The sequence below is a fragment of the Larus michahellis genome, chromosome 6, assembly GCF_964199755.1.
Source record: "Larus michahellis chromosome 6, bLarMic1.1, whole genome shotgun sequence".
Lineage (NCBI taxonomy): Eukaryota > Metazoa > Chordata > Aves > Charadriiformes > Laridae > Larus > Larus michahellis.
The window spans coordinates 11,565,559-11,588,137 of NC_133901.1; the positions used below are offsets into that span (position 1 = coordinate 11,565,559).

Sequence of the window (22,579 nt, forward strand, 5' to 3'; positions counted from 1 at the left end):
TATTTTTTGCGGGGTGTTGCGTGTGGGGTGTTGTTTTGTGTGAGGTGTGTTGTGGGTAGGTGCGTGTGTTGTGCGTGTGTTTGTGTGTGTGTGTGTGGTGTGAGGCGTTGTTGTGGGCGTGGGGGTGTGTGTGAGTGCGGGAGGGCGGTGTGGGCGGTGGGTGTGGAGAGGGCTGTTGTGGGGCAGAGGGGTGCCTACGGCCATACCACCCTGAGAACGCCCGATCTTGTCTGATCTCGGAAGCTAAGCAGGGTCGGGCCCGGTTAGTACTTGGATGGGAGAGCGCCTGGGAATAGCGGGTGCTGTAGGCTTTTGCCGGCAGGCGGAGGGGTGCTGCGCGTTTTGCTGTTGCGTCCGGCAGGGGGGCAGGTGCGTGTGTGGTTGCGGCAGGTGGGTGGGTGTGTGGGGCTGCAGGGCACGTGGGAGGCTTGTGGAGGTTTTTTGGGTTGTTGGGTGCTGTAGGCTTTTGCCGGCAGGCGGGGGGGCGTTGAGTGTTTTGGTGTTGCGAGTGGGGTGTTGCGGCAGGCGGGTGGGTGTGCGGGGCTGCGGGGCGTGTAGCAGGGGTGTGGAGGTCTTTTGGGGTGTTGGGTGCTGTATGATTTTGGCGTCGGGCGGAGCGTCTGGCGAGCGTTGTGGTGTTGCGAGTGGGGTATTGTGGCAGGCGTCGGGGCAGGTGCGTGTGTTGTTGCGGGAGGAGGGAGGGTGTGTGGGGCTGTAGGGCGTGTGCGGTGCGTGAGTGTGGTGTAAGTACTTAGTGGTGTTGTGTGTGGGGTGTTGTGTTGTGTGAGGTGCGTGTGTTGTTGGGTGAGGCGTGTGTGTGTGTGTGTGTAGGGCAGGGTGCGTGTGGTGAGGGGTGTGTATTTTTTGCGGGGTGTTGCGTGTGGGGTGTTGTTTTGTGTGAGGTGTGTTGTGGGTAGGTGCGTGTGTTGTGCGTGTGTTTGTGTGTGTGTGTGTGGTGTGAGGCGTTGTTGTGGGCGTGGGGGTGTGTGTGAGTGCGGGAGGGCGGTGTGGGCGGTGGGTGTGGAGAGGGCTGTTGTGGGGCAGAGGGGTGCCTACGGCCATACCACCCTGAGAACGCCCGATCCCGTCTGATCTCGGAAGCTAAGCAGGGTCGGGCCCGGTTAGTACTTGGATGGGAGAGCGCCTGGGAATAGCGGGTGCTGTAGGCTTTTGCCGGCGGGCGGAGGGGTGCTGCGCGTTTTGCTGTTGCGTCCGGCAGGGGGGCAGGTGCGGGTGTGGTTGCGGCAGGCGGGTGGGCGTGTGGGGCTGCGGGGCGCGTGGGAGGCTTGTGGAGGTTTTTTGGGCTGTTGTAGGCTTTTGCCGGCAGGCGGGGGGGTGTTGAGTGTTTTGGTGTTGCGAGTGGGGTGTTGCGGCAGGCGGGCGGGTTTGCGGGGCTGCGGGGCGTGTAGCAGGGGTGTGGAGGTCTTTTGGGGTGTTGGGTGCTGTATGATTTTGGCGTCGGGCGGAGCGTCTGGCGAGCGTTGTGGTGTTGCGAGTGGGGTATTGTGGCAGGCGTCGGGGCAGGTGCGCGTGTTGTTGCGGGAGGAGGGAGGGTGTGTGGGGCTGTAGGGCGTGTGCGGTGCGTGAGTGTGGTGTAAGTACTTAGTGGTGTTGTGTGTGGGGTGTTGTGTTGTGTGAGGTGCGTGTGTTGTTGGGTGAGGCGTGTGTGTGTGTGTGTGTAGGGCAGGGTGCGTGTGGTGAGGGGTGTGTATTTTTTGCGGGGTGTTGCGTGTGGGGTGTTGTTTTGTGTGAGGTGTGTTGTGGGTAGGTGCGTGTGTTGTGCGTGTGTTTGTGTGTGTGTGTGTGGTGTGAGGCGTTGTTGTGGGCGTGGGGGTGTGTGTGAGTGCGGGAGGGCGGTGTGGGCGGTGGGTGTGGAGAGGGCTGTTGTGGGGCAGAGGGGTGCCTACGGCCATACCACCCTGAGAACGCCCGATCTCGTCTGATCTCGGAAGCTAAGCAGGGTCGGGCCCGGTTAGTACTTGGATGGGAGACCGCCTGGGAATAGCGGGTGCTGTAGGCTTTTGCCGGCGGGCGGAGGGGTGCTGCGCGTTTTGCTGTTGCGTCCGGCAGGGGGGCAGGTGCGGGTGTGGTTGCGGCAGGCGTGTGGGGCTGCGGGGCGCGTGGGAGGCTTGTGGAGGTTTTTTGGGCTGTTGTAGGCTTTTGCCGGCAGGCGGGGGGGTGTTGAGTGTTTTGGTGTTGCGAGTGGGGTGTTGCAGCAGGCGGGTGGGTGTGTGGGGCTGGAGGGCGCGGGGCGTGTGGGAGTGGTGTGTAAGTATTTTGGGGGGCTGTGTTGGGGCAGGTGCGGGTGTAGTTGCGGCAGGCGGGCGGGTGTGTGGGGCTGCGGGCCGTGTGGCAGGGGTGTGGAGGTTTTCTGGACTGTTGCGCGTGGCATGTTGGGTGCTGTAGGCTTTTGGCGGCGGGCGGAGGGGTGTTGAGCGTTTTGGTGTTGCGGGTGGGGGGTTGTGTCGGGGGGGCAGGTGCGTGTGTGGTTGCGGCAGGCGGGTGGGTGTGTGGGGCTGCAGGGCACGTGGGAGGCTTGTGGAGGTTTTTTGGGTTGTTGGGTGCTGTAGGCTTTTGCCGGCAGGCGGGGGGGCGTTGAGTGTTTTGGTGTTGCGAGTGGGGTGTTGCGGCAGGCGGGTGGGTGTGCGGGGCTGCGGGGCGTGTAGCAGGGGTGTGGAGGTCTTTTGGGGTGTTGGGTGCTGTATGATTTTGGCGTCGGGCGGAGCGTCTGGCGAGCGTTGTGGTGTTGCGAGTGGGGTATTGTGGCAGGCGTCGGGGCAGGTGCGCGTGTTGTTGCGGGAGGAGGGAGGGTGTGTGGGGCTGTAGGGCGTGTGCGGTGCGTGAGTGTGGTGTAAGTACTTAGTGGTGTTGTGTGTGGGGTGTTGTGTTGTGTGAGGTGCGTGTGTTGTTGGGTGAGGCGTGTGTGTGTGTGTGTGTGTGTAGGGCAGGGTGCGTGTGGTGAGGGGTGTGTATTTTTTGCGGGGTGTTGCGTGTGGGGTGTTGTTTTGTGTGAGGTGTGTTGTGGGTAGGTGCGTGTGTTGTGCGTGTGTTTGTGTGTGTGTGTGTGGTGTGAGGCGTTGTTGTGGGCGTGGGGGTGTGTGTGAGTGCGGGAGGGCGGTGTGGGCGGTGGGTGTGGAGAGGGCTGTTGTGGGGCAGAGGGGTGCCTACGGCCATACCACCCTGAGAACGCCCGATCCCGTCTGATCTCGGAAGCTAAGCAGGGTCGGGCCCGGTTAGTACTTGGATGGGAGAGCGCCTGGGAATAGCGGGTGCTGTAGGCTTTTGCCGGCGGGCAGAGGGGTGCTGCGCGTTTTGCTGTTGCGTCCGGCAGGGGGGCAGGTGCGGGTGTGGTTGCGGCAGGCGGGTGGGCGTGTGGGGCTGCGGGGCGCGTGGGAGGCTTGTGGAGGTTTTTTGGGCTGTTGTAGGCTTTTGCCGGCAGGCGGGGGGGTGTTGAGTGTTTTGGTGTTGCGAGTGGGGTGTTGCGGCAGGCGGGCGGGTTTGTGGGGCTGCGGGGCGTGTAGCAGGGGTGTGGAGGTCTTTTGGGGTGTTGGGTGCTGTATGATTTTGGCGTCGGGCGGAGCGTCTGGCGAGCGTTGTGGTGTTGCGAGTGGGGTATTGTGGCAGGCGTCGGGGCAGGTGCGTGTGTTGTTGCGGGAGGAGGGAGGGTGTGTGGGGCTGTAGGGCGTGTGCGGTGCGTGAGTGTGGTGTAAGTACTTAGTGGTGTTGTGTGTGGGGTGTTGTGTTGTGTGAGGTGCGTGTGTTGTTGGGTGAGGCGTGTGTGTGTGTGTGTGTAGGGCAGGGTGCGTGTGGTGAGGGGTGTGTATTTTTTGCGGGGTGTTGCGTGTGGGGTGTTGTTTTGTGTGAGGTGTGTTGTGGGTAGGTGCGTGTGTTGTGCGTGTGTTTGTGTGTGTGTGTGTGGTGTGAGGCGTTGTTGTGGGCGTGGGGGTGTGTGTGAGTGCGGGAGGGCGGTGTGGGCGGTGGGTGTGGAGAGGGCTGTTGTGGGGCAGAGGGGTGCCTACGGCCATACCACCCTGAGAACGCCCGATCTCGTCTGATCTCGGAAGCTAAGCAGGGTCGGGCCCGGTTAGTACTTGGATGGGAGACCGCCTGGGAATAGCGGGTGCTGTAGGCTTTTGCCGGCGGGCGGAGGGGTGCTGCGCGTTTTGCTGTTGCGTCCGGCAGGGGGGCAGGTGCGGGTGTGGTTGCGGCAGGCGTGTGGGGCTGCGGGGCGCGTGGGAGGCTTGTGGAGGTTTTTTGGGCTGTTGTAGGCTTTTGCCGGCAGGCGGGGGGGCGTTGAGTGTTTTGGTGTTGCGAGTGGGGTGTTGCGGCAGGCGGGTGGGTGTGCGGGGCTGCGGGGCGTGTAGCAGGGGTGTGGAGGTCTTTTGGGGTGTTGGGTGCTGTATGATTTTGGCGTCGGGCGGAGCGTCTGGCGAGCGTTGTGGTGTTGCGAGTGGGGTATTGTGGCAGGCGTCGGGGCAGGTGCGCGTGTTGTTGCGGGAGGAGGGAGGGTGTGTGGGGCTGTAGGGCGTGTGCGGTGCGTGAGTGTGGTGTAAGTACTTAGTGGTGTTGTGTGTGGGGTGTTGTGTTGTGTGAGGTGCGTGTGTTGTTGGGTGAGGCGTGTGTGTGTGTGTGTGTAGGGCAGGGTGCGTGTGGTGAGGGGTGTGTATTTTTTGCGGGGTGTTGCGTGTGGGGTGTTGTTTTGTGTGAGGTGTGTTGTGGGTAGGTGCGTGTGTTGTGCGTGTGTTTGTGTGTGTGTGTGTGGTGTGAGGCGTTGTTGTGGGCGTGGGGGTGTGTGTGAGTGCGGGAGGGCGGTGTGGGCGGTGGGTGTGGAGAGGGCTGTTGTGGGGCAGAGGGGTGCCTACGGCCATACCACCCTGAGAACGCCCGATCCCGTCTGATCTCGGAAGCTAAGCAGGGTCGGGCCCGGTTAGTACTTGGATGGGAGACCGCCTGGGAATACCGGGTGCTGTAGGCTTTTGCCGGCGGGCGGAGGGGTGCTGCGCGTTTTGCTGTTGCGTCCGGCAGGGGGGCAGGTGCGGGTGTGGTTGCGGTGGGCGTGTGGGGCTGCGGGGCGCGTGGGAGGCTTGTGGAGGTTTTTTGGGCTGTTGTAGGCTTTTGCCGGCAGGCGGGGGGGTGTTGAGTGTTTTGGTGTTGCGAGTGGGGTGTTGCGGCAGGCGGGTGGGTGTGTGGGGCTGGAGGGCGCGGGGCGTGTGGGAGTGGTGTGTAAGTATTTTGGGGGGCTGTGTTGGGGCAGGTGCGGGTGTAGTTGCGGCAGGCGGGCGGGTGTGTGGGGCTGCGGGCCGTGTGGCAGGGGTGTGGGGGTTTTCTGGAGTGTTGCGCGTGGCATGTTGGGTGCTGTAGGCTTTTGGCGGCGGGCGGAGGGGTGTTGAGCGTTTTGGTGTTGCGGGTGGGGGGTTGTGTCGGGGGGGCAGGTGCGTGTGTGGTTGCGGCAGGCGGGTGGGTGTGTGGGGCTGCAGGGCACGTGGGAGGCTTGTGGAGGTTTTTTGGGTTGTTGGGTGCTGTAGGCTTTTGCCGGCAGGCGGGGGGGCGTTGAGTGTTTTGGTGTTGTGAGTGGGGTGTTGCGGCAGGCGGGTGGGTGTGCGGGGCTGCGGGGCGTGTAGCAGGGGTGTGGAGGTCTTTTGGGGTGTTGGGTGCTGTATGATTTTGGCATCGGGCGGAGCGTCTGGCGAGCGTTGTGGTGTTGCGAGTGGGGTATTGTGGCAGGCGTCGGGGCAGGTGCGCGTGTTGTTGCGGGAGGAGGGAGGGTGTGTGGGGCTGTAGGGCGTGTGCGGTGCGTGAGTGTGGTGTAAGTACTTAGTGGTGTTGTGTGTGGGGTGTTGTGTTGTGTGAGGTGCGTGTGTTGTTGGGTGAGGCGTGTGTGTGTGTGTGTGTGTGTGTAGGGCAGGGTGCGTGTGGTGAGGGGTGTGTATTTTTTGCGGGGTGTTGCGTGTGGGGTGTTGTTTTGTGTGAGGTGTGTTGTGGGTAGGTGCGTGTGTTGTGCGTGTGTTTGTGTGTGTGTGTGTGGTGTGAGGCGTTGTTGTGGGCGTGGGGGTGTGTGTGAGTGCGGGAGGGCGGTGTGGGCGGTGGGTGTGGAGAGGGCTGTTGTGGGGCAGAGGGGTGCCTACGGCCATACCACCCTGAGAACGCCCGATCTCGTCTGATCTCGGAAGCTAAGCAGGGTCGGGCCCGGTTAGTACTTGGATGGGCGAGCGCCTGGGAATACCGGGTGCTGTAGGCTTTTGCCGGCGGGCGGAGGGGTGCTGCGCGTTTTGCTGTTGCGTCCGGCAGGGGGGCAGGTGCGGGTGTGGTTGCGGCAGGCGGGTGGGCGTGTGGGGCTGCGGGGCGCGTGGGAGGCTTGTGGAGGTTTTTTGGGCTGTTGTAGGCTTTTGCCGGCAGGCGGGGGGGTGTTGAGTGTTTTGGTGTTGCGAGTGGGGTGTTGCGGCAGGCGGGTGGGTGTGTGGGGCTGGAGGGCGCGGGGCGTGTGGGAGCGGTGTGTAAGTATTTTGGGGGGCTGTGTTGGGGCAGGTGCGGGTGTAGTTGCGGCAAGCGGGCGGGTGTGTGGGGCTGCGGGCCGTGTGGCAGGGGTGTGGAGGTTTTCTGGACTGTTGCGCGTGGCATGTTGGGTGCTGTAGGCTTTTGGCGGCGGGCGGAGGGGTGTTGAGCGTTTTGGTGTTGCGGGTGGGGGGTTGTGTCGGGGGGGCAGGTGCGTGTGTGGTTGCGGCAGGCGGGTGGGTGTGTGGGGCTGCAGGGCACGTGGGAGGCTTGTGGAGGTTTTTTGGGTTGTTGGGTGCTGTAGGCTTTTGCCGGCAGGCGGGGGGGCGTTGAGTGTTTTGGTGTTGCGAGTGGGGTGTTGCGGCAGGCGGGTGGGTGTGCGGGGCTGCGGGGCGTGTAGCAGGGGTGTGGAGGTCTTTTGGGGTGTTGGGTGCTGTATGATTTTGGCGTCGGGCGGAGCGTCTGGCGAGCGTTGTGGTGTTGCGAGTGGGGTATTGTGGCAGGCGTCGGGGCAGGTGCGCGTGTTGTTGCGGGAGGAGGGAGGGTGTGTGGGGCTGTAGGGCGTGTGCGGTGCGTGAGTGTGGTGTAAGTACTTAGTGGTGTTGTGTGTGGGGTGTTGTGTTGTGTGAGGTGCGTGTGTTGTTGGGTGAGGCGTGTGTGTGTGTGTGTGTGTGTAGGGCAGGGTGCGTGTGGTGAGGGGTGTGTATTTTTTGCGGGGTGTTGCGTGTGGGGTGTTGTTTTGTGTGAGGTGTGTTGTGGGTAGGTGCGTGTGTTGTGCGTGTGTTTGTGTGTGTGTGTGTGGTGTGAGGCGTTGTTGTGGGCGTGGGGGTGTGTGTGAGTGCGGGAGGGCGGTGTGGGCGGTGGGTGTGGAGAGGGCTGTTGTGGGGCAGAGGGGTGCCTACGGCCATACCACCCTGAGAACGCCCGATCTCGTCTGATCTCGGAAGCTAAGCAGGGTCGGGCCCGGTTAGTACTTGGATGGGAGAGCGCCTGGGAATACCGGGTGCTGTAGGCTTTTGCCGGCGGGCGGAGGGGTGCTGCGCGTTTTGCTGTTGCGTCCAGCAGGGGGGCAGGTGCGTGTGTGGTTGCGGCAGGTGGGTGGGTGTGTGGGGCTGCAGGGCACGTGGGAGGCTTGTGGAGGTTTTTTGGGTTGTTGGGTGCTGTAGGCTTTTGCCGGCAGGCGGGGGGGCGTTGAGTGTTTTGGTGTTGCGAGTGGGGTGTTGCGGCAGGCGGGTGGGTGTGCGGGGCTGCGGGGCGTGTAGCAGGGGTGTGGAGGTCTTTTGGGGTGTTGGGTGCTGTATGATTTTGGCGTCGGGCGGAGCGTCTGGCGAGCGTTGTGGTGTTGCGAGTGGGGTATTGTGGCAGGCGTCGGGGCAGGTGCGCGTGTTGTTGCGGGAGGAGGGAGGGTGTGTGGGGCTGTAGGGCGTGTGCGGTGCGTGAGTGTGGTGTAAGTACTTAGTGGTGTTGTGTGTGGGGTGTTGTGTTGTGTGAGGTGCGTGTGTTGTTGGGTGAGGCGTGTGTGTGTGTGTGTGTGTGTGTAGGGCAGGGTGCGTGTGGTGAGGGGTGTGTATTTTTTGCGGGGTGTTGCGTGTGGGGTGTTGTTTTGTGTGAGGTGTGTTGTGGGTAGGTGCGTGTGTTGTGCGTGTGTTTGTGTGTGTGTGTGTGGTGTGAGGCGTTGTTGTGGGCGTGGGGGTGTGTGTGAGTGCGGGAGGGCGGTGTGGGCGGTGGGTGTGGAGAGGGCTGTTGTGGGGCAGAGGGGTGCCTACGGCCATACCACCCTGAGAACGCCCGATCTCGTCTGATCTCAGAAGCTAAGCAGGGTCGGGCCCGGTTAGTACTTGGATGGGAGACCGCCTGGGAATACCGGGTGCTGTAGGCTTTTGCCGGCGGGCGGAGGGGTGCTGCGCGTTTTGCTGTTGCGTCCGGCAGGGGGGCAGGTGCGGGTGTGGTTGCGGCAGGCGGGTGGGCGTGTGGGGCTGCGGGGCGCGTGGGAGGCTTGTGGAGGTTTTTTGGGCTGTTTTAGGCTTTTGCCGGCAGGCGGGGGGGCGTTGAGTGTTTTGGTGTTGCGAGTGGGGTGTTGCGGCAGGCGGGTGGGTGTGTGGGGCTGGAGGGCGCGGGGCGTGTGGGAGTGGTGTGTAAGTATTTTGGGAGGCTGTGTTGGGGCAGGTGCGGGTGTAGTTGCGGCAAGCGGGCGGGTGTGTGGGGCTGCGGGCCGTGTGGCAGGGGTGTGGAGGTTTTCTGGAGTGTTGCGCGTGGCATGTTGGGTGCTGTAGGCTTTTGGCGGCGGGCGGAGGGGTGTTGAGCGTTTTGGTGTTGCGGGTGGGGGGTTGTGTCGGGGGGGCAGGTGCGTGTGTGGTTGCGGCAGGCGGGTGGGTGTGTGGGGCTGCAGGGCACGTGGGAGGCTTGTGGAGGTTTTTTGGGTTGTTGGGTGCTGTAGGCTTTTGCCGGCAGGCGGGGGGGCGTTGAGTGTTTTGGTGTTGCGAGTGGGGTGTTGCGGCAGGCGGGTGGGTGTGCGGGGCTGCGGGGCGTGTAGCAGGGGTGTGGAGGTCTTTTGGGGTGTTGGGTGCTGTATGATTTTGGCGTCGGGCGGAGCGTCTGGCGAGCGTTGTGGTGTTGCGAGTGGGGTATTGTGGCAGGCGTCGGGGCAGGTGCGCGTGTTGTTGCGGGAGGAGGGAGGGTGTGTGGGGCTGTAGGGCGTGTGCGGTGCGTGAGTGTGGTGTAAGTACTTAGTGTTGTTGTGTGTGGGGTGTTGTGTTGTGTGAGGTGCGTGTGTTGTTGGGTGAGGCGTGTGTGTGTGTGTGTGTGTGTAGGGCAGGGTGCGTGTGGTGAGGGGTGTGTATTTTTTGCGGGGTGTTGCGTGTGGGGTGTTGTTTTGTGTGAGGTGTGTTGTGGGTAGGTGCGTGTGTTGTGCGTGTGTTTGTGTGTGTGTGTGTGGTGTGAGGCGTTGTTGTGGGCGTGGGGGTGTGTGTGAGTGCGGGAGGGCGGTGTGGGCGGTGGGTGTGGAGAGGGCTGTTGTGGGGCAGAGGGGTGCCTACGGCCATACCACCCTGAGAACGCCCGATCTCGTCTGATCTCGGAAGCTAAGCAGGGTCGGGCCCGGTTAGTACTTGGATGGGAGACCGCCTGGGAATAGCGGGTGCTGTAGGCTTTTGCCGGCGGGCGGAGGGGTGCTGCGCGTTTTGCTGTTGCGTCCGGCAGGGGGGCAGGTGCGGGTGTGGTTGCGGCAGGCGGGTGGGCGTGTGGGGCTGCGGGGCGCGTGGGAGGCTTGTGGAGGTTTTTTGGGCTGTTGTAGGCTTTTGCCGGCAGGCGGGGGGGCGTTGAGTGTTTTGGTGTTGCGAGTGGGGTGTTGCGGCAGGCGGGTGGGTGTGTGGGGCTGGAGGGCGCGGGGCGTGTGGGAGTGGTGTGTAAGTATTTTGGGAGGCTGTGTTGGGGCAGGTGCGGGTGTAGTTGCGGCAAGCGGGCGGGTGTGTGGGGCTGCGGGCCGTGTGGCAGGGGTGTGGAGGTTTTCTGGAGTGTTGCGCGTGGCATGTTGGGTGCTGTAGGCTTTTGGCGGCGGGCGGAGGGGTGTTGAGCGTTTTGGTGTTGCGGGTGGGGGGTTGTGTCGGGGGGGCAGGTGCGTGTGTGGTTGCGGCAGGCGGGTGGGTGTGTGGGGCTGCAGGGCACGTGGGAGGCTTGTGGAGGTTTTTTGGGTTGTTGGGTGCTGTAGGCTTTTGCCGGCAGGCGGGGGGGCGTTGAGTGTTTTGGTGTTGCGAGTGGGGTGTTGCGGCAGGCGGGTGGGTGTGCGGGGCTGCGGGGCGTGTAGCAGGGGTGTGGAGGTCTTTTGGGGTGTTGGGTGCTGTATGATTTTGGCGTCGGGCGGAGCGTCTGGCGAGCGTTGTGGTGTTGCGAGTGGGGTATTGTGGCAGGCGTCGGGGCAGGTGCGCGTGTTGTTGCGGGAGGAGGGAGGGTGTGTGGGGCTGTAGGGCGTGTGCGGTGCGTGAGTGTGGTGTAAGTACTTAGTGGTGTTGTGTGTGGGGTGTTGTGTTGTGTGAGGTGCGTGTGTTGTTGGGTGAGGCGTGTGTGTGTGTGTGTGTGTGTAGGGCAGGGTGCGTGTGGTGAGGGGTGTGTATTTTTTGCGGGGTGTTGCGTGTGGGGTGTTGTTTTGTGTGAGGTGTGTTGTGGGTAGGTGCGTGTGTTGTGCGTGTGTTTGTGTGTGTGTGTGTGGTGTGAGGCGTTGTTGTGGGCGTGGGGGTGTGTGTGAGTGCGGGAGGGCGGTGTGGGCGGTGGGTGTGGAGAGGGCTGTTGTGGGGCAGAGGGGTGCCTACGGCCATACCACCCTGAGAACGCCCGATCTTGTCTGATCTCGGAAGCTAAGCAGGGTCGGGCCCGGTTAGTACTTGGATGGGAGAGCGCCTGGGAATACCGGGTGCTGTAGGCTTTTGCCGGCGGGCGGAGGGGTGCTGCGCGTTTTGCTGTTGCGTCCGGCAGGGGGGCAGGTGCGGGTGTGGTTGCGGTGGGCGTGTGGGGCTGCGGGGCGCGTGGGAGGCTTGTGGAGGTTTTTTGGGCTGTTGTAGGCTTTTGCCGGCAGGCGGGGGGGTGTTGAGTGTTTTGGTGTTGCGAGTGGGGTGTTGCGGCAGGCGGGTGGGTGTGTGGGGCTGGAGGGCGCGGGGCGTGTGGGAGTGGTGTGTAAGTATTTTGGGGGGCTGTGTTGGGGCAGGTGCGGGTGTAGTTGCGGCAGGCGGGCGGGTGTGTGGGGCTGCGGGCCGTGTGGCAGGGGTGTGGGGGTTTTCTGGAGTGTTGCGCGTGGCATGTTGGGTGCTGTAGGCTTTTGGCGGCGGGCGGAGGGGTGTTGAGCGTTTTGGTGTTGCGGGTGGGGGGTTGTGTCGGGGGGGCAGGTGCGTGTGTGGTTGCGGCAGGCGGGTGGGTGTGTGGGGCTGCAGGGCACGTGGGAGGCTTGTGGAGGTTTTTTGGGTTGTTGGGTGCTGTAGGCTTTTGCCGGCAGGCGGGGGGGCGTTGAGTGTTTTGGTGTTGTGAGTGGGGTGTTGCGGCAGGCGGGTGGGTGTGCGGGGCTGCGGGGCGTGTAGCAGGGGTGTGGAGGTCTTTTGGGGTGTTGGGTGCTGTATGATTTTGGCATCGGGCGGAGCGTCTGGCGAGCGTTGTGGTGTTGCGAGTGGGGTATTGTGGCAGGCGTCGGGGCAGGTGCGCGTGTTGTTGCGGGAGGAGGGAGGGTGTGTGGGGCTGTAGGGCGTGTGCGGTGCGTGAGTGTGGTGTAAGTACTTAGTGGTGTTGTGTGTGGGGTGTTGTGTTGTGTGAGGTGCGTGTGTTGTTGGGTGAGGCGTGTGTGTGTGTGTGTGTGTGTGTAGGGCAGGGTGCGTGTGGTGAGGGGTGTGTATTTTTTGCGGGGTGTTGCGTGTGGGGTGTTGTTTTGTGTGAGGTGTGTTGTGGGTAGGTGCGTGTGTTGTGCGTGTGTTTGTGTGTGTGTGTGTGGTGTGAGGCGTTGTTGTGGGCGTGGGGGTGTGTGTGAGTGCGGGAGGGCGGTGTGGGCGGTGGGTGTGGAGAGGGCTGTTGTGGGGCAGAGGGGTGCCTACGGCCATACCACCCTGAGAACGCCCGATCTCGTCTGATCTCGGAAGCTAAGCAGGGTCGGGCCCGGTTAGTACTTGGATGGGCGAGCGCCTGGGAATACCGGGTGCTGTAGGCTTTTGCCGGCGGGCGGAGGGGTGCTGCGCGTTTTGCTGTTGCGTCCGGCAGGGGGGCAGGTGCGGGTGTGGTTGCGGCAGGCGGGTGGGCGTGTGGGGCTGCGGGGCGCGTGGGAGGCTTGTGGAGGTTTTTTGGGCTGTTGTAGGCTTTTGCCGGCAGGCGGGGGGGTGTTGAGTGTTTTGGTGTTGCGAGTGGGGTGTTGCGGCAGGCGGGTGGGTGTGTGGGGCTGGAGGGCGCGGGGCGTGTGGGAGCGGTGTGTAAGTATTTTGGGGGGCTGTGTTGGGGCAGGTGCGGGTGTAGTTGCGGCAAGCGGGCGGGTGTGTGGGGCTGCGGGCCGTGTGGCAGGGGTGTGGAGGTTTTCTGGAGTGTTGCGCGTGGCATGTTGGGTGCTGTAGGCTTTTGGCGGCGGGCGGAGGGGTGTTGAGCGTTTTGGTGTTGCGGGTGGGGGGTTGTGTCGGGGGGGCAGGTGCGTGTGTGGTTGCGGCAGGCGGGTGGGTGTGTGGGGCTGCAGGGCACGTGGGAGGCTTGTGGAGGTTTTTTGGGTTGTTGGGTGCTGTAGGCTTTTGCCGGCAGGCGGGGGGGCGTTGAGTGTTTTGGTGTTGCGAGTGGGGTGTTGCGGCAGGCGGGTGGGTGTGCGGGGCTGCGGGGCGTGTAGCAGGGGTGTGGAGGTCTTTTGGGGTGTTGGGTGCTGTATGATTTTGGCGTCGGGCGGAGCGTCTGGCGAGCGTTGTGGTGTTGCGAGTGGGGTATTGTGGCAGGCGTCGGGGCAGGTGCGCGTGTTGTTGCGGGAGGAGGGAGGGTGTGTGGGGCTGTAGGGCGTGTGCGGTGCGTGAGTGTGGTGTAAGTACTTAGTGGTGTTGTGTGTGGGGTGTTGTGTTGTGTGAGGTGCGTGTGTTGTTGGGTGAGGCGTGTGTGTGTGTGTGTGTGTGTAGGGCAGGGTGCGTGTGGTGAGGGGTGTGTATTTTTTGCGGGGTGTTGCGTGTGGGGTGTTGTTTTGTGTGAGGTGTGTTGTGGGTAGGTGCGTGTGTTGTGCGTGTGTTTGTGTGTGTGTGTGTGGTGTGAGGCGTTGTTGTGGGCGTGGGGGTGTGTGTGAGTGCGGGAGGGCGGTGTGGGCGGTGGGTGTGGAGAGGGCTGTTGTGGGGCAGAGGGGTGCCTACGGCCATACCACCCTGAGAACGCCCGATCTCGTCTGATCTCGGAAGCTAAGCAGGGTCGGGCCCGGTTAGTACTTGGATGGGAGAGCGCCTGGGAATACCGGGTGCTGTAGGCTTTTGCCGGCGGGCGGAGGGGTGCTGCGCGTTTTGCTGTTGCGTACGGCAGGGGGGCAGGTGCGTGTGTGGTTGCGGCAGGTGGGTGGGTGTGTGGGGCTGCAGGGCACGTGGGAGGCTTGTGGAGGTTTTTTGGGTTGTTGGGTGCTGTAGGCTTTTGCCGGCAGGCGGGGGGGCGTTGAGTGTTTTGGTGTTGCGAGTGGGGTGTTGCGGCAGGCGGGTGGGTGTGCGGGGCTGCGGGGCGTGTAGCAGGGGTGTGGAGGTCTTTTGGGGTGTTGGGTGCTGTATGATTTTGGCGTCGGGCGGAGCGTCTGGCGAGCGTTGTGGTGTTGCGAGTGGGGTATTGTGGCAGGCGTCGGGGCAGGTGCGCGTGTTGTTGCGGGAGGAGGGAGGGTGTGTGGGGCTGTAGGGCGTGTGCGGTGCGTGAGTGTGGTGTAAGTACTTAGTGGTGTTGTGTGTGGGGTGTTGTGTTGTGTGAGGTGCGTGTGTTGTTGGGTGAGGCGTGTGTGTGTGTGTGTGTGTGTGTAGGGCAGGGTGCGTGTGGTGAGGGGTGTGTATTTTTTGCGGGGTGTTGCGTGTGGGGTGTTGTTTTGTGTGAGGTGTGTTGTGGGTAGGTGCGTGTGTTGTGCGTGTGTTTGTGTGTGTGTGTGTGGTGTGAGGCGTTGTTGTGGGCGTGGGGGTGTGTGTGAGTGCGGGAGGGCGGTGTGGGCGGTGGGTGTGGAGAGGGCTGTTGTGGGGCAGAGGGGTGCCTACGGCCATACCACCCTGAGAACGCCCGATCTCGTCTGATCTCAGAAGCTAAGCAGGGTCGGGCCCGGTTAGTACTTGGATGGGAGACCGCCTGGGAATACCGGGTGCTGTAGGCTTTTGCCGGCGGGCGGAGGGGTGCTGCGCGTTTTGCTGTTGCGTCCGGCAGGGGGGCAGGTGCGGGTGTGGTTGCGGCAGGCGGGTGGGCGTGTGGGGCTGCGGGGCGCGTGGGAGGCTTGTGGAGGTTTTTTGGGCTGTTTTAGGCTTTTGCCGGCAGGCGGGGGGGCGTTGAGTGTTTTGGTGTTGCGAGTGGGGTGTTGCGGCAGGCGGGTGGGTGTGTGGGGCTGGAGGGCGCGGGGCGTGTGGGAGTGGTGTGTAAGTATTTTGGGAGGCTGTGTTGGGGCAGGTGCGGGTGTAGTTGCGGCAAGCGGGCGGGTGTGTGGGGCTGCGGGCCGTGTGGCAGGGGTGTGGAGGTTTTCTGGAGTGTTGCGCGTGGCATGTTGGGTGCTGTAGGCTTTTGGCGGCGGGCGGAGGGGTGTTGAGCGTTTTGGTGTTGCGGGTGGGGGGTTGTGTCGGGGGGGCAGGTGCGTGTGTGGTTGCGGCAGGCGGGTGGGTGTGTGGGGCTGCAGGGCACGTGGGAGGCTTGTGGAGGTTTTTTGGGTTGTTGGGTGCTGTAGGCTTTTGCCGGCAGGCGGGGGGGCGTTGAGTGTTTTGGTGTTGCGAGTGGGGTGTTGCGGCAGGCGGGTGGGTGTGCGGGGCTGCGGGGCGTGTAGCAGGGGTGTGGAGGTCTTTTGGGGTGTTGGGTGCTGTATGATTTTGGCGTCGGGCGGAGCGTCTGGCGAGCGTTGTGGTGTTGCGAGTGGGGTATTGTGGCAGGCGTCGGGGCAGGTGCGCGTGTTGTTGCGGGAGGAGGGAGGGTGTGTGGGGCTGTAGGGCGTGTGCGGTGCGTGAGTGTGGTGTAAGTACTTAGTGTTGTTGTGTGTGGGGTGTTGTGTTGTGTGAGGTGCGTGTGTTGTTGGGTGAGGCGTGTGTGTGTGTGTGTGTGTGTAGGGCAGGGTGCGTGTGGTGAGGGGTGTGTATTTTTTGCGGGGTGTTGCGTGTGGGGTGTTGTTTTGTGTGAGGTGTGTTGTGGGTAGGTGCGTGTGTTGTGCGTGTGTTTGTGTGTGTGTGTGTGGTGTGAGGCGTTGTTGTGGGCGTGGGGGTGTGTGTGAGTGCGGGAGGGCGGTGTGGGCGGTGGGTGTGGAGAGGGCTGTTGTGGGGCAGAGGGGTGCCTACGGCCATACCACCCTGAGAACGCCCGATCTCGTCTGATCTCGGAAGCTAAGCAGGGTCGGGCCCGGTTAGTACTTGGATGGGAGACCGCCTGGGAATAGCGGGTGCTGTAGGCTTTTGCCGGCGGGCGGAGGGGTGCTGCGCGTTTTGCTGTTGCGTCCGGCAGGGGGGCAGGTGCGGGTGTGGTTGCGGCAGGCGGGTGGGCGTGTGGGGCTGCGGGGCGCGTGGGAGGCTTGTGGAGGTTTTTTGGGCTGTTGTAGGCTTTTGCCGGCAGGCGGGGGGGCGTTGAGTGTTTTGGTGTTGCGAGTGCGGTGTTGCGGCAGGCGGGTGGGTGTGTGGGGCTGGAGGGCGCGGGGCGTGTGGGAGTGGTGTGTAAGTATTTTGGGAGGCTGTGTTGGGGCAGGTGCGGGTGTAGTTGCGGCAAGCGGGCGGGTGTGTGGGGCTGCGGGCCGTGTGGCAGGGGTGTGGAGGTTTTCTGGAGTGTTGCGCGTGGCATGTTGGGTGCTGTAGGCTTTTGGCGGCGGGCGGAGGGGTGTTGAGCGTTTTGGTGTTGCGGGTGGGGGGTTGTGTCGGGGGGGCAGGTGCGTGTGTGGTTGCGGCAGGCGGGTGGGTGTGTGGGGCTGCAGGGCACGTGGGAGGCTTGTGGAGGTTTTTTGGGTTGTTGGGTGCTGTAGGCTTTTGCCGGCAGGCGGGGGGGCGTTGAGTGTTTTGGTGTTGCGAGTGGGGTGTTGCGGCAGGCGGGTGGGTGTGCGGGGCTGCGGGGCGTGTAGCAGGGGTGTGGAGGTCTTTTGGGGTGTTGGGTGCTGTATGATTTTGGCGTCGGGCGGAGCGTCTGGCGAGCGTTGTGGTGTTGCGAGTGGGGTATTGTGGCAGGCGTCGGGGCAGGTGCGCGTGTTGTTGCGGGAGGAGGGAGGGTGTGTGGGGCTGTAGGGCGTGTGCGGTGCGTGAGTGTGGTGTAAGTACTTAGTGGTGTTGTGTGTGGGGTGTTGTGTTGTGTGAGGTGCGTGTGTTGTTGGGTGAGGCGTGTGTGTGTGTGTGTGTGTGTAGGGCAGGGTGCGTGTGGTGAGGGGTGTGTATTTTTTGCGGGGTGTTGCGTGTGGGGTGTTGTTTTGTGTGAGGTGTGTTGTGGGTAGGTGCGTGTGTTGTGCGTGTGTTTGTGTGTGTGTGTGTGGTGTGAGGCGTTGTTGTGGGCGTGGGGGTGTGTGTGAGTGCGGGAGGGCGGTGTGGGCGGTGGGTGTGGAGAGGGCTGTTGTGGGGCAGAGGGGTGCCTACGGCCATACCACCCTGAGAATGCCCGATCTCGTCTGATCTCGGAAGCTAAGCAGGGTCGGGCCCGGTTAGTACTTGGATGGGAGACCGCCTGGGAATACCGGGTGCTGTAGGCTTTTGCCGGCGGGCGGAGGGGTGCTGCGCGTTTTGCTGTTGCGTCCGGCAGGGGGGCAGGTGCGGGTGTGGTTGCGGCAGGCGGGTGGGCGTGTGGGGCTGCGGGGCGTGTGGGAGGCTTGTGGAGGTTTTTTGGGCTGTTGTAGGCTTTTGCCGGCAGGCGGGGGGGTGTTGAGTGTTTTGGTGTTGCGAGTGGGGTGTTGCGGCAAGCGGGCGGGTGTGTGGGGCTGCGGGCCGTGTGGCAGGGGTGTGGAGGTTTTCTGGAGTGTTGCGCGTGGCATGTTGGGTGCTGTAGGCTTTTGGCGGCGGGCGGAGGGGTGTTGAGCGTTTTGGTGTTGCGGGTGGGGGGTTGTGTCGGGGGGGCAGGTGCGTGTGTGGTTGCGGCAGGCGGGTGGGTGTGTGGGGCTGCAGGGCACGTGGGAGGCTTGTGGAGGTTTTTTGGGTTGTTGGGTGCTGTAGGCTTTTGCCGGCAGGCGGGGGGGCGTTGAGTGTTTTGGTGTTGCGAGTGGGGTGTTGCGGCAGGCGGGTGGGTGTGCGGGGCTGCGGGGCGTGTAGCAGGGGTGTGGAGGTCTTTTGGGGTGTTGGGTGCTGTATGATTTTGGCGTCGGGCGGAGCGTCTGGCGAGCGTTGTGGTGTTGCGAGTGGGGTATTGTGGCAGGCGTCGGGGCAGGTGCGTGTGTTGTTGCGGGAGGAGGGAGGGTGTGTGGGGCTGTAGGGCGTGTGCGGTGCGTGAGTGTGGTGTAAGTACTTAGTGGTGTTGTGTGTGGGGTGTTGTGTTGTGTGAGGTGCGTGTGTTGTTGGGTGAGGCGTGTGTGTGTGTGTGTGTAGGGCAGGGTGCGTGTGGTGAGGGGTGTGTATTTTTTGCGGGGTGTTGCGTGTGGGGTGTTGTTTTGTGTGAGGTGTGTTGTGGGTAGGTGCGTGTGTTGTGCGTGTGTTTGTGTGTGTGTGTGTGGTGTGAGGCGTTGTTGTGGGCGTGGGGGTGTGTGTGAGTGCGGGAGGGCGGTGTGGGCGGTGGGTGTGGAGAGGGCTGTTGTGGGGCAGAGGGGTGCCTACGGCCATACCACCCTGAGAACGCCCAATCCCGTCTGATCTCGGAAGCTAAGCAGGGTCGGGCCCGGTTAGTACTTGGATGGGTAGACCGCCTGGGAATACCGGGTGCTGTAGGCTTTTGCCGGCGGGCGGAGGGGTGCTGCGCGTTTTGCTGTTGCGTCCGGCAGGGGGGCAGGTGCGGGTGTGGTTGCGGCAGGCGGGTGGGCGTGTGGGGCTGCGGGGCGCGTGGGAGGCTTGTGGAGGTTTTTTGGGTTGTTGGGTGCTGTAGGCTTTTGCCGGCAGGCGGGGGGGCGTTGAGTGTTTTGGTGTTGCGAGTGGGGTGTTGCGGCAGGCGGGTGGGTGTGCGGGGCTGCGGGGCGTGTAGCAGGGGTGTGGAGGTCTTTTGGGGTGTTGGGTGCTGTATGATTTTGGCGTCGGGCGGAGCGTCTGGCGAGCGTTGTGGTGTTGCGAGTGGGGTATTGTGGCAGGCGTCGGGGCAGGTGCGTGTGTTGTTGCGGGAGGAGGGAGGGTGTGTGGGGCTGTAGGGCGTGTGCGGTGCGTGAGTGTGGTGTAAGTACTTAGTGGTGTTGTGTGTGGCGTGTTGTGTTGTGTGAGGTGCGTGTGTTGTTGGGTGAGGCGTGTGTGTGTGTGTGTGTAGGGCAGGGTGCGTGTGGTGAGGGGTGTGTATTTTTTGCGGGGTGTTGTGTGTGGGGTGTTGTTTTGTGTGAGGTGTGTTGTGGGTAGGTGCGTGTGTTGTGCGTGTGTTTGTGTGTGTGTGTGTGGTGTGAGGCGTTGTTGTGGGCGTGGGGGTGTGTGTGAGTGCGGGAGGGCGGTGTGGGCGGTGGGTGTGGAGAGGGCTGTTGTGGGGCAGAGGGGTGCCTACGGCCATACCACCCTGAGAACGCCCGATCTCGTCTGATCTCGGAAGCTAAGCAGGGTCGGGCCCGGTTAGTACTTGGATGGGAGACCGCCTGGGAATACCGGGTGCTGTAGGCTTTTGCCGGCGGGCGGAGGGGTGCTGCGCGTTTTGCTGTTGCGTCCGGCAGGGGGGCAGGTGCGGGTGTGGTTGCGGCAGGCGGGTGGGCGTGTGGGGCTGCGGGGCGCGTGGGAGGCTTGTGGAGGTTTTTTGGGCTGTTGTAGGCTTTTGCCGGCAGGCGGGGGGGTGTTGAGTGTTTTGGTGTTGCGAGTGGGGTGTTGCGGCAGGCGGGTGGGTGTGTGGGGCTGGAGGGCGCGGGGCGTGTGGGAGTGGTGTGTAAGTATTTTGGGGGGCTGTGTTGGGGCAGGTGCGGGTGTAGTTGCGGCAGGCGGGCGGGTGTGTGGGGCTGCGGGCCGTGTGGCAGGGGTGTGGAGGTCTTTTGGGGTGTTGGGTGCTGTATGATTTTGGCGTCGGGCGGAGCGTCTGGCGAGCGTTGTGCTGTTGCGAGTGGGGTATTGTGGCAGGCGTCGGGGCAGGTGCGTGTGTTGTTGCGGGAGGAGGGAGGGTGTGTGGGGCTGTAGGTCGTGTGCGGTGCATGTGCGTGGTGTAAGTACTTAGTGGTGTTGTGTGTGGGGTGTTGTGTTGTGTGAGGTGCGTGTGTTGTTGGGTGAGGCGTGTGTGTGTGTGTGTGTAGGGCAGGGTGCGTGTGGTGAGGGGTGTGTATTTTTTGCGGGGTGTTGCGTGTGGGGTGTTGTTTTGTGTGAGGTGTGTTGTGGGTAGGTGCGTGTGTTGTGCGTGTGTTTGTGTGTGTGTGTGTGGTGTGAGGCGTTGTTGTGGGCGTGGGGGTGTGTGTGAGTGCGGGAGGGCGGTGTGGGCGGTGGGTGTGGAGAGGGCTGTTGTGGGGCAGAGGGGTGCCTACGGCCATACCACCCTGAGAACGCCCGATCTCGTCTGATCTCGGAAGCTAAGCAGGGTCGGGCCCGGTTAGTACTTGGATGGGAGACCGCCCGGGAATACCGGGTGCTGTAGGCTTTTGCCGGCAGGCGGGGGGGCGTTGAGTGTTTTGGTGTTGCGAGTGGGGTGTTGCGGCAGGCGGGTGGGTGTGCGGGGCTGCGGGGCGTGTAGCAGGGGTGTGGAGGTCTTTTGGGGTGTTGGGTGCTGTATGATTTTGGCGTCGGGCGGAACGTCTGGCGAGCGTTGTGGTGTTGCGAGTGGGGTATTGTGGCAGGCGTCGGGGCAGGTGCGTGTGTTGTTGCGGGAGGAGGGAGGGTGTGTGGGGCTGTAGGGCGTGTGCGGTGCGTGAGTGTGGTGTAAGTACTTAGTGGTGTTGTGTGGGGGGTGTTGTGTGAGGTGCGTGTATTGTTGGGTGAGGCGTGTGTGTGTGTGTGTAGGGCAGGGTGCGTGTGGTGAGGGGTGTGTATTTTTTGCGGGGTGTTGCGTGTGGGGTGTTGTTTTGTGTGAGGTGTGTTGTGGGTAGGTGCGTGTGTTGTGCGTGTGTTTGTGTGTGTGTGTGTGGTGTGAGGCGTTGTTGTGGGCGTGGGGGTGTGTGTGAGTGCGGGAGGGCGGTGTGGGCGGTGGGTGTGGAGAGGGCTGTTGTGGGGCAGAGGGGTGCCTACGGCCATACCACCCTGAGAACGCCCAATCCCGTCTGATCTCGGAAGCTAAGCAGGGTCGGGCCCGGTTAGTACTTGGATGGGTAGACCGCCTGGGAATACCGGGTGCTGTAGGCTTTTGCCGGCGGGCGGAGAGGTGCTGCGCGTTTTGCTGTTGCGTCCGGCAGGGGGGCAGGTGCGGGTGTGGTTGCGGCAGGCGGGTGGGCGTGTGGGGCTGCGGGGCGCGTGGGAGGCTTGTGGAGGTTTTTTGGGTTGTTGGGTGCTGTAGGCTTTTGCCGGCAGGCGGGGGGGCGTTGAGTGTTTTGGTGTTGCGAGTGGGGTGTTGCGGCAGGCGGGTGGGTGTGCGGGGCTGCGGGGCGTGTAGCAGGGGTGTGGAGGTCTTTTGGGGTGTTGGGTGCTGTATGATTTTGGCGTCGGGCGGAGCGTCTGGCGAGCGTTGTGGTGTTGCGAGTGGGGTATTGTGGCAGGCGTCGGGGCAGGTGCGTGTGTTGTTGCGGGAGGAGGGAGGGTGTGTGGGGCTGTAGGGCGTGTGCGGTGCGTGAGTTTGGTGTAAGTACTTAGTGGTGTTGTGTGTGGCGTGTTGTGTTGTGTGAGGTGCGTGTGTTGTTGGGTGAGGCGTGTGTGTGTGTGTGTGTAGGGCAGGGTGCGTGTGGTGAGGGGTGTGTATTTTTTGCGGGGTGTTGTGTGTGGGGTGTTGTTTTGTGTGAGGTGTGTTGTGGGTAGGTGCGTGTGTTGTGCGTGTGTTTGTGTGTGTGTGTGTGGTGTGAGGCGTTGTTGTGGGCGTGGGGGTGTGTGTGAGTGCGGGAGGGCGGTGTGGGCGGTGGGTGTGGAGAGGGCTGTTGTGGGGCAGAGGGGTGCCTACGGCCATACCACCCTGAGAACGCCCGATCTCGTCTGATCTCGGAAGCTAAGCAGGGTTGCGCCCGGTTAGTACTTGGATGGGAGACCGCCTGGGAATACCGGGTGCTGTAGGCTTTTGCCGGCGGGCGGAGGGGTGCTGCGCGTTTTGCTGTTGCGTCCGGCAGGGGGGCAGGTGCGGGTGTGGTTGCGGCAGGCGGGTGGGCGTGTGGGGCTGCGGGGCGCGTGGGAGGCTTGTGGAGGTTTTTTGGGCTGTTGTAGGCTTTTGCCGGCAGGCGGGGGGGTGTTGAGTGTTTTGGTGTTGCGAGTGGGGTGTTGCGGCAGGCGGGTGGGTGTGTGGGGCTGGAGGGCGCGGGGCGTGTGGGAGTGGTGTGTAAGTATTTTGGGGGGCTGTGTTGGGGCAGGTGCGGGTGTAGTTGCGGCAGGCGGGCGGGTGTGTGGGGCTGCGGGCCGTGTGGCAGGGGTGTGGAGGTCTTTTGGGGTGTTGGGTGCTGTATGATTTTGGCGTCGGGCGGAGCGTCTGGCGAGCGTTGTGCTGTTGCGAGTGGGGTATTGTGGCAGGCGTCGGGGCAGGTGCGTGTGTTGTTGCGGGAGGAGGGAGGGTGTGTGGGGCTGTAGGTCGTGTGCGGTGCATGTGCGTGGTGTAAGTACTTAGTGGTGTTGTGTGTGGGGTGTTGTGTTGTGTGAGGTGCGTGTGTTGTTGGGTGAGGCGTGTGTGTGTGTGTGTGTAGGGCAGGGTGCGTGTGGTGAGGGGTGTGTATTTTTTGCGGGGTGTTGCGTGTGGGGTGTTGTTTTGTGTGAGGTGTGTTGTGGGTAGGTGCGTGTGTTGTGCGTGTGTTTGTGTGTGTGTGTGTGGTGTGAGGCGTTGTTGTGGGCGTGGGGGTGTGTGTGAGTGCGGGAGGGCGGTGTGGGCGGTGGGTGTGGAGAGGGCTGTTGTGGGGCAGAGGGGTGCCTACGGCCATACCACCCTGAGAACGCCCGATCTCGTCTGATCTCGGAAGCTAAGCAGGGTCGGGCCCGGTTAGTACTTGGATGGGAGACCGCCCGGGAATACCGGGTGCTGTAGGCTTTTGCCGGCAGGCGGGGGGGCGTTGAGTGTTTTGGTGTTGCGAGTGGGGTGTTGCGGCAGGCGGGTGGGTGTGCGGGGCTGCGGGGCGTGTAGCAGGGGTGTGGAGGTCTTTTGGGGTGTTGGGTGCTGTATGATTTTGGCGTCGGGCGGAACGTCTGGTGAGCGTTGTGGTGTTGCGAGTGGGGTATTGTGGCAGGCGTCGGGGCAGGTGCGTGTGTTGTTGCGGGAGGAGGGAGGGTGTGTGGGGCTGTAG

General features: G+C 63.4%; 22 non-coding genes across 22 annotated transcripts; all 22 read left to right on the forward strand.

Annotated features, from left to right (window-relative positions):
* The first annotated feature begins 192 nt into the window (after nucleotides 1-192).
* On the forward strand, nucleotides 193-311 carry LOC141745873 (5S ribosomal RNA). The gene has a single exon (XR_012588140.1). It is a non-coding gene; the product is annotated as a 5S ribosomal RNA (ribosomal RNA).
* Nucleotides 312-1,050: 739 nt separating this feature from the next.
* Nucleotides 1,051-1,169, forward strand: LOC141745782 (5S ribosomal RNA). The gene has a single exon (XR_012588052.1). It is a non-coding gene; the product is annotated as a 5S ribosomal RNA (ribosomal RNA).
* Nucleotides 1,170-1,901: 732 nt separating this feature from the next.
* LOC141745686 (5S ribosomal RNA) lies at nucleotides 1,902-2,020 on the forward strand. The gene has a single exon (XR_012587957.1). It is a non-coding gene; the product is annotated as a 5S ribosomal RNA (ribosomal RNA).
* Nucleotides 2,021-3,162: 1,142 nt separating this feature from the next.
* On the forward strand, nucleotides 3,163-3,281 carry LOC141745783 (5S ribosomal RNA). Its single transcript, XR_012588053.1, has one exon. It is a non-coding gene; the product is annotated as a 5S ribosomal RNA (ribosomal RNA).
* A 732-nt stretch (nucleotides 3,282-4,013) lies between these two features.
* On the forward strand, nucleotides 4,014-4,132 carry LOC141745687 (5S ribosomal RNA). The gene has a single exon (XR_012587958.1). It is a non-coding gene; the product is annotated as a 5S ribosomal RNA (ribosomal RNA).
* Nucleotides 4,133-4,856: 724 nt separating this feature from the next.
* Nucleotides 4,857-4,975, forward strand: LOC141745740 (5S ribosomal RNA). The gene has a single exon (XR_012588010.1). It is a non-coding gene; the product is annotated as a 5S ribosomal RNA (ribosomal RNA).
* Nucleotides 4,976-6,119: 1,144 nt separating this feature from the next.
* LOC141745763 (5S ribosomal RNA) lies at nucleotides 6,120-6,238 on the forward strand. Its single transcript, XR_012588033.1, has one exon. It is a non-coding gene; the product is annotated as a 5S ribosomal RNA (ribosomal RNA).
* Nucleotides 6,239-7,388: 1,150 nt separating this feature from the next.
* LOC141745735 (5S ribosomal RNA) lies at nucleotides 7,389-7,507 on the forward strand. Its single transcript, XR_012588005.1, has one exon. It is a non-coding gene; the product is annotated as a 5S ribosomal RNA (ribosomal RNA).
* Nucleotides 7,508-8,252: 745 nt separating this feature from the next.
* LOC141745708 (5S ribosomal RNA) lies at nucleotides 8,253-8,371 on the forward strand. Its single transcript, XR_012587979.1, has one exon. It is a non-coding gene; the product is annotated as a 5S ribosomal RNA (ribosomal RNA).
* Nucleotides 8,372-9,521: 1,150 nt separating this feature from the next.
* LOC141745688 (5S ribosomal RNA) lies at nucleotides 9,522-9,640 on the forward strand. Its single transcript, XR_012587959.1, has one exon. It is a non-coding gene; the product is annotated as a 5S ribosomal RNA (ribosomal RNA).
* Nucleotides 9,641-10,790: 1,150 nt separating this feature from the next.
* On the forward strand, nucleotides 10,791-10,909 carry LOC141745794 (5S ribosomal RNA). The gene has a single exon (XR_012588063.1). It is a non-coding gene; the product is annotated as a 5S ribosomal RNA (ribosomal RNA).
* Nucleotides 10,910-12,053: 1,144 nt separating this feature from the next.
* LOC141745764 (5S ribosomal RNA) lies at nucleotides 12,054-12,172 on the forward strand. The gene has a single exon (XR_012588034.1). It is a non-coding gene; the product is annotated as a 5S ribosomal RNA (ribosomal RNA).
* A 1,150-nt stretch (nucleotides 12,173-13,322) lies between these two features.
* On the forward strand, nucleotides 13,323-13,441 carry LOC141745736 (5S ribosomal RNA). Its single transcript, XR_012588006.1, has one exon. It is a non-coding gene; the product is annotated as a 5S ribosomal RNA (ribosomal RNA).
* A 745-nt stretch (nucleotides 13,442-14,186) lies between these two features.
* LOC141745709 (5S ribosomal RNA) lies at nucleotides 14,187-14,305 on the forward strand. The gene has a single exon (XR_012587980.1). It is a non-coding gene; the product is annotated as a 5S ribosomal RNA (ribosomal RNA).
* Nucleotides 14,306-15,455: 1,150 nt separating this feature from the next.
* LOC141745690 (5S ribosomal RNA) lies at nucleotides 15,456-15,574 on the forward strand. Its single transcript, XR_012587961.1, has one exon. It is a non-coding gene; the product is annotated as a 5S ribosomal RNA (ribosomal RNA).
* A 1,150-nt stretch (nucleotides 15,575-16,724) lies between these two features.
* Nucleotides 16,725-16,843, forward strand: LOC141745637 (5S ribosomal RNA). The gene has a single exon (XR_012587909.1). It is a non-coding gene; the product is annotated as a 5S ribosomal RNA (ribosomal RNA).
* Nucleotides 16,844-17,888: 1,045 nt separating this feature from the next.
* Nucleotides 17,889-18,008, forward strand: LOC141745807 (5S ribosomal RNA). The gene has a single exon (XR_012588076.1). It is a non-coding gene; the product is annotated as a 5S ribosomal RNA (ribosomal RNA).
* Nucleotides 18,009-18,747: 739 nt separating this feature from the next.
* LOC141745620 (5S ribosomal RNA) lies at nucleotides 18,748-18,866 on the forward strand. Its single transcript, XR_012587893.1, has one exon. It is a non-coding gene; the product is annotated as a 5S ribosomal RNA (ribosomal RNA).
* An 833-nt stretch (nucleotides 18,867-19,699) lies between these two features.
* Nucleotides 19,700-19,818, forward strand: LOC141745601 (5S ribosomal RNA). The gene has a single exon (XR_012587875.1). It is a non-coding gene; the product is annotated as a 5S ribosomal RNA (ribosomal RNA).
* A 578-nt stretch (nucleotides 19,819-20,396) lies between these two features.
* On the forward strand, nucleotides 20,397-20,516 carry LOC141745808 (5S ribosomal RNA). Its single transcript, XR_012588077.1, has one exon. It is a non-coding gene; the product is annotated as a 5S ribosomal RNA (ribosomal RNA).
* A 739-nt stretch (nucleotides 20,517-21,255) lies between these two features.
* LOC141745720 (5S ribosomal RNA) lies at nucleotides 21,256-21,374 on the forward strand. Its single transcript, XR_012587990.1, has one exon. It is a non-coding gene; the product is annotated as a 5S ribosomal RNA (ribosomal RNA).
* Nucleotides 21,375-22,207: 833 nt separating this feature from the next.
* On the forward strand, nucleotides 22,208-22,326 carry LOC141745602 (5S ribosomal RNA). Its single transcript, XR_012587876.1, has one exon. It is a non-coding gene; the product is annotated as a 5S ribosomal RNA (ribosomal RNA).
* Nucleotides 22,327-22,579: the final 253 nt, after the last annotated feature.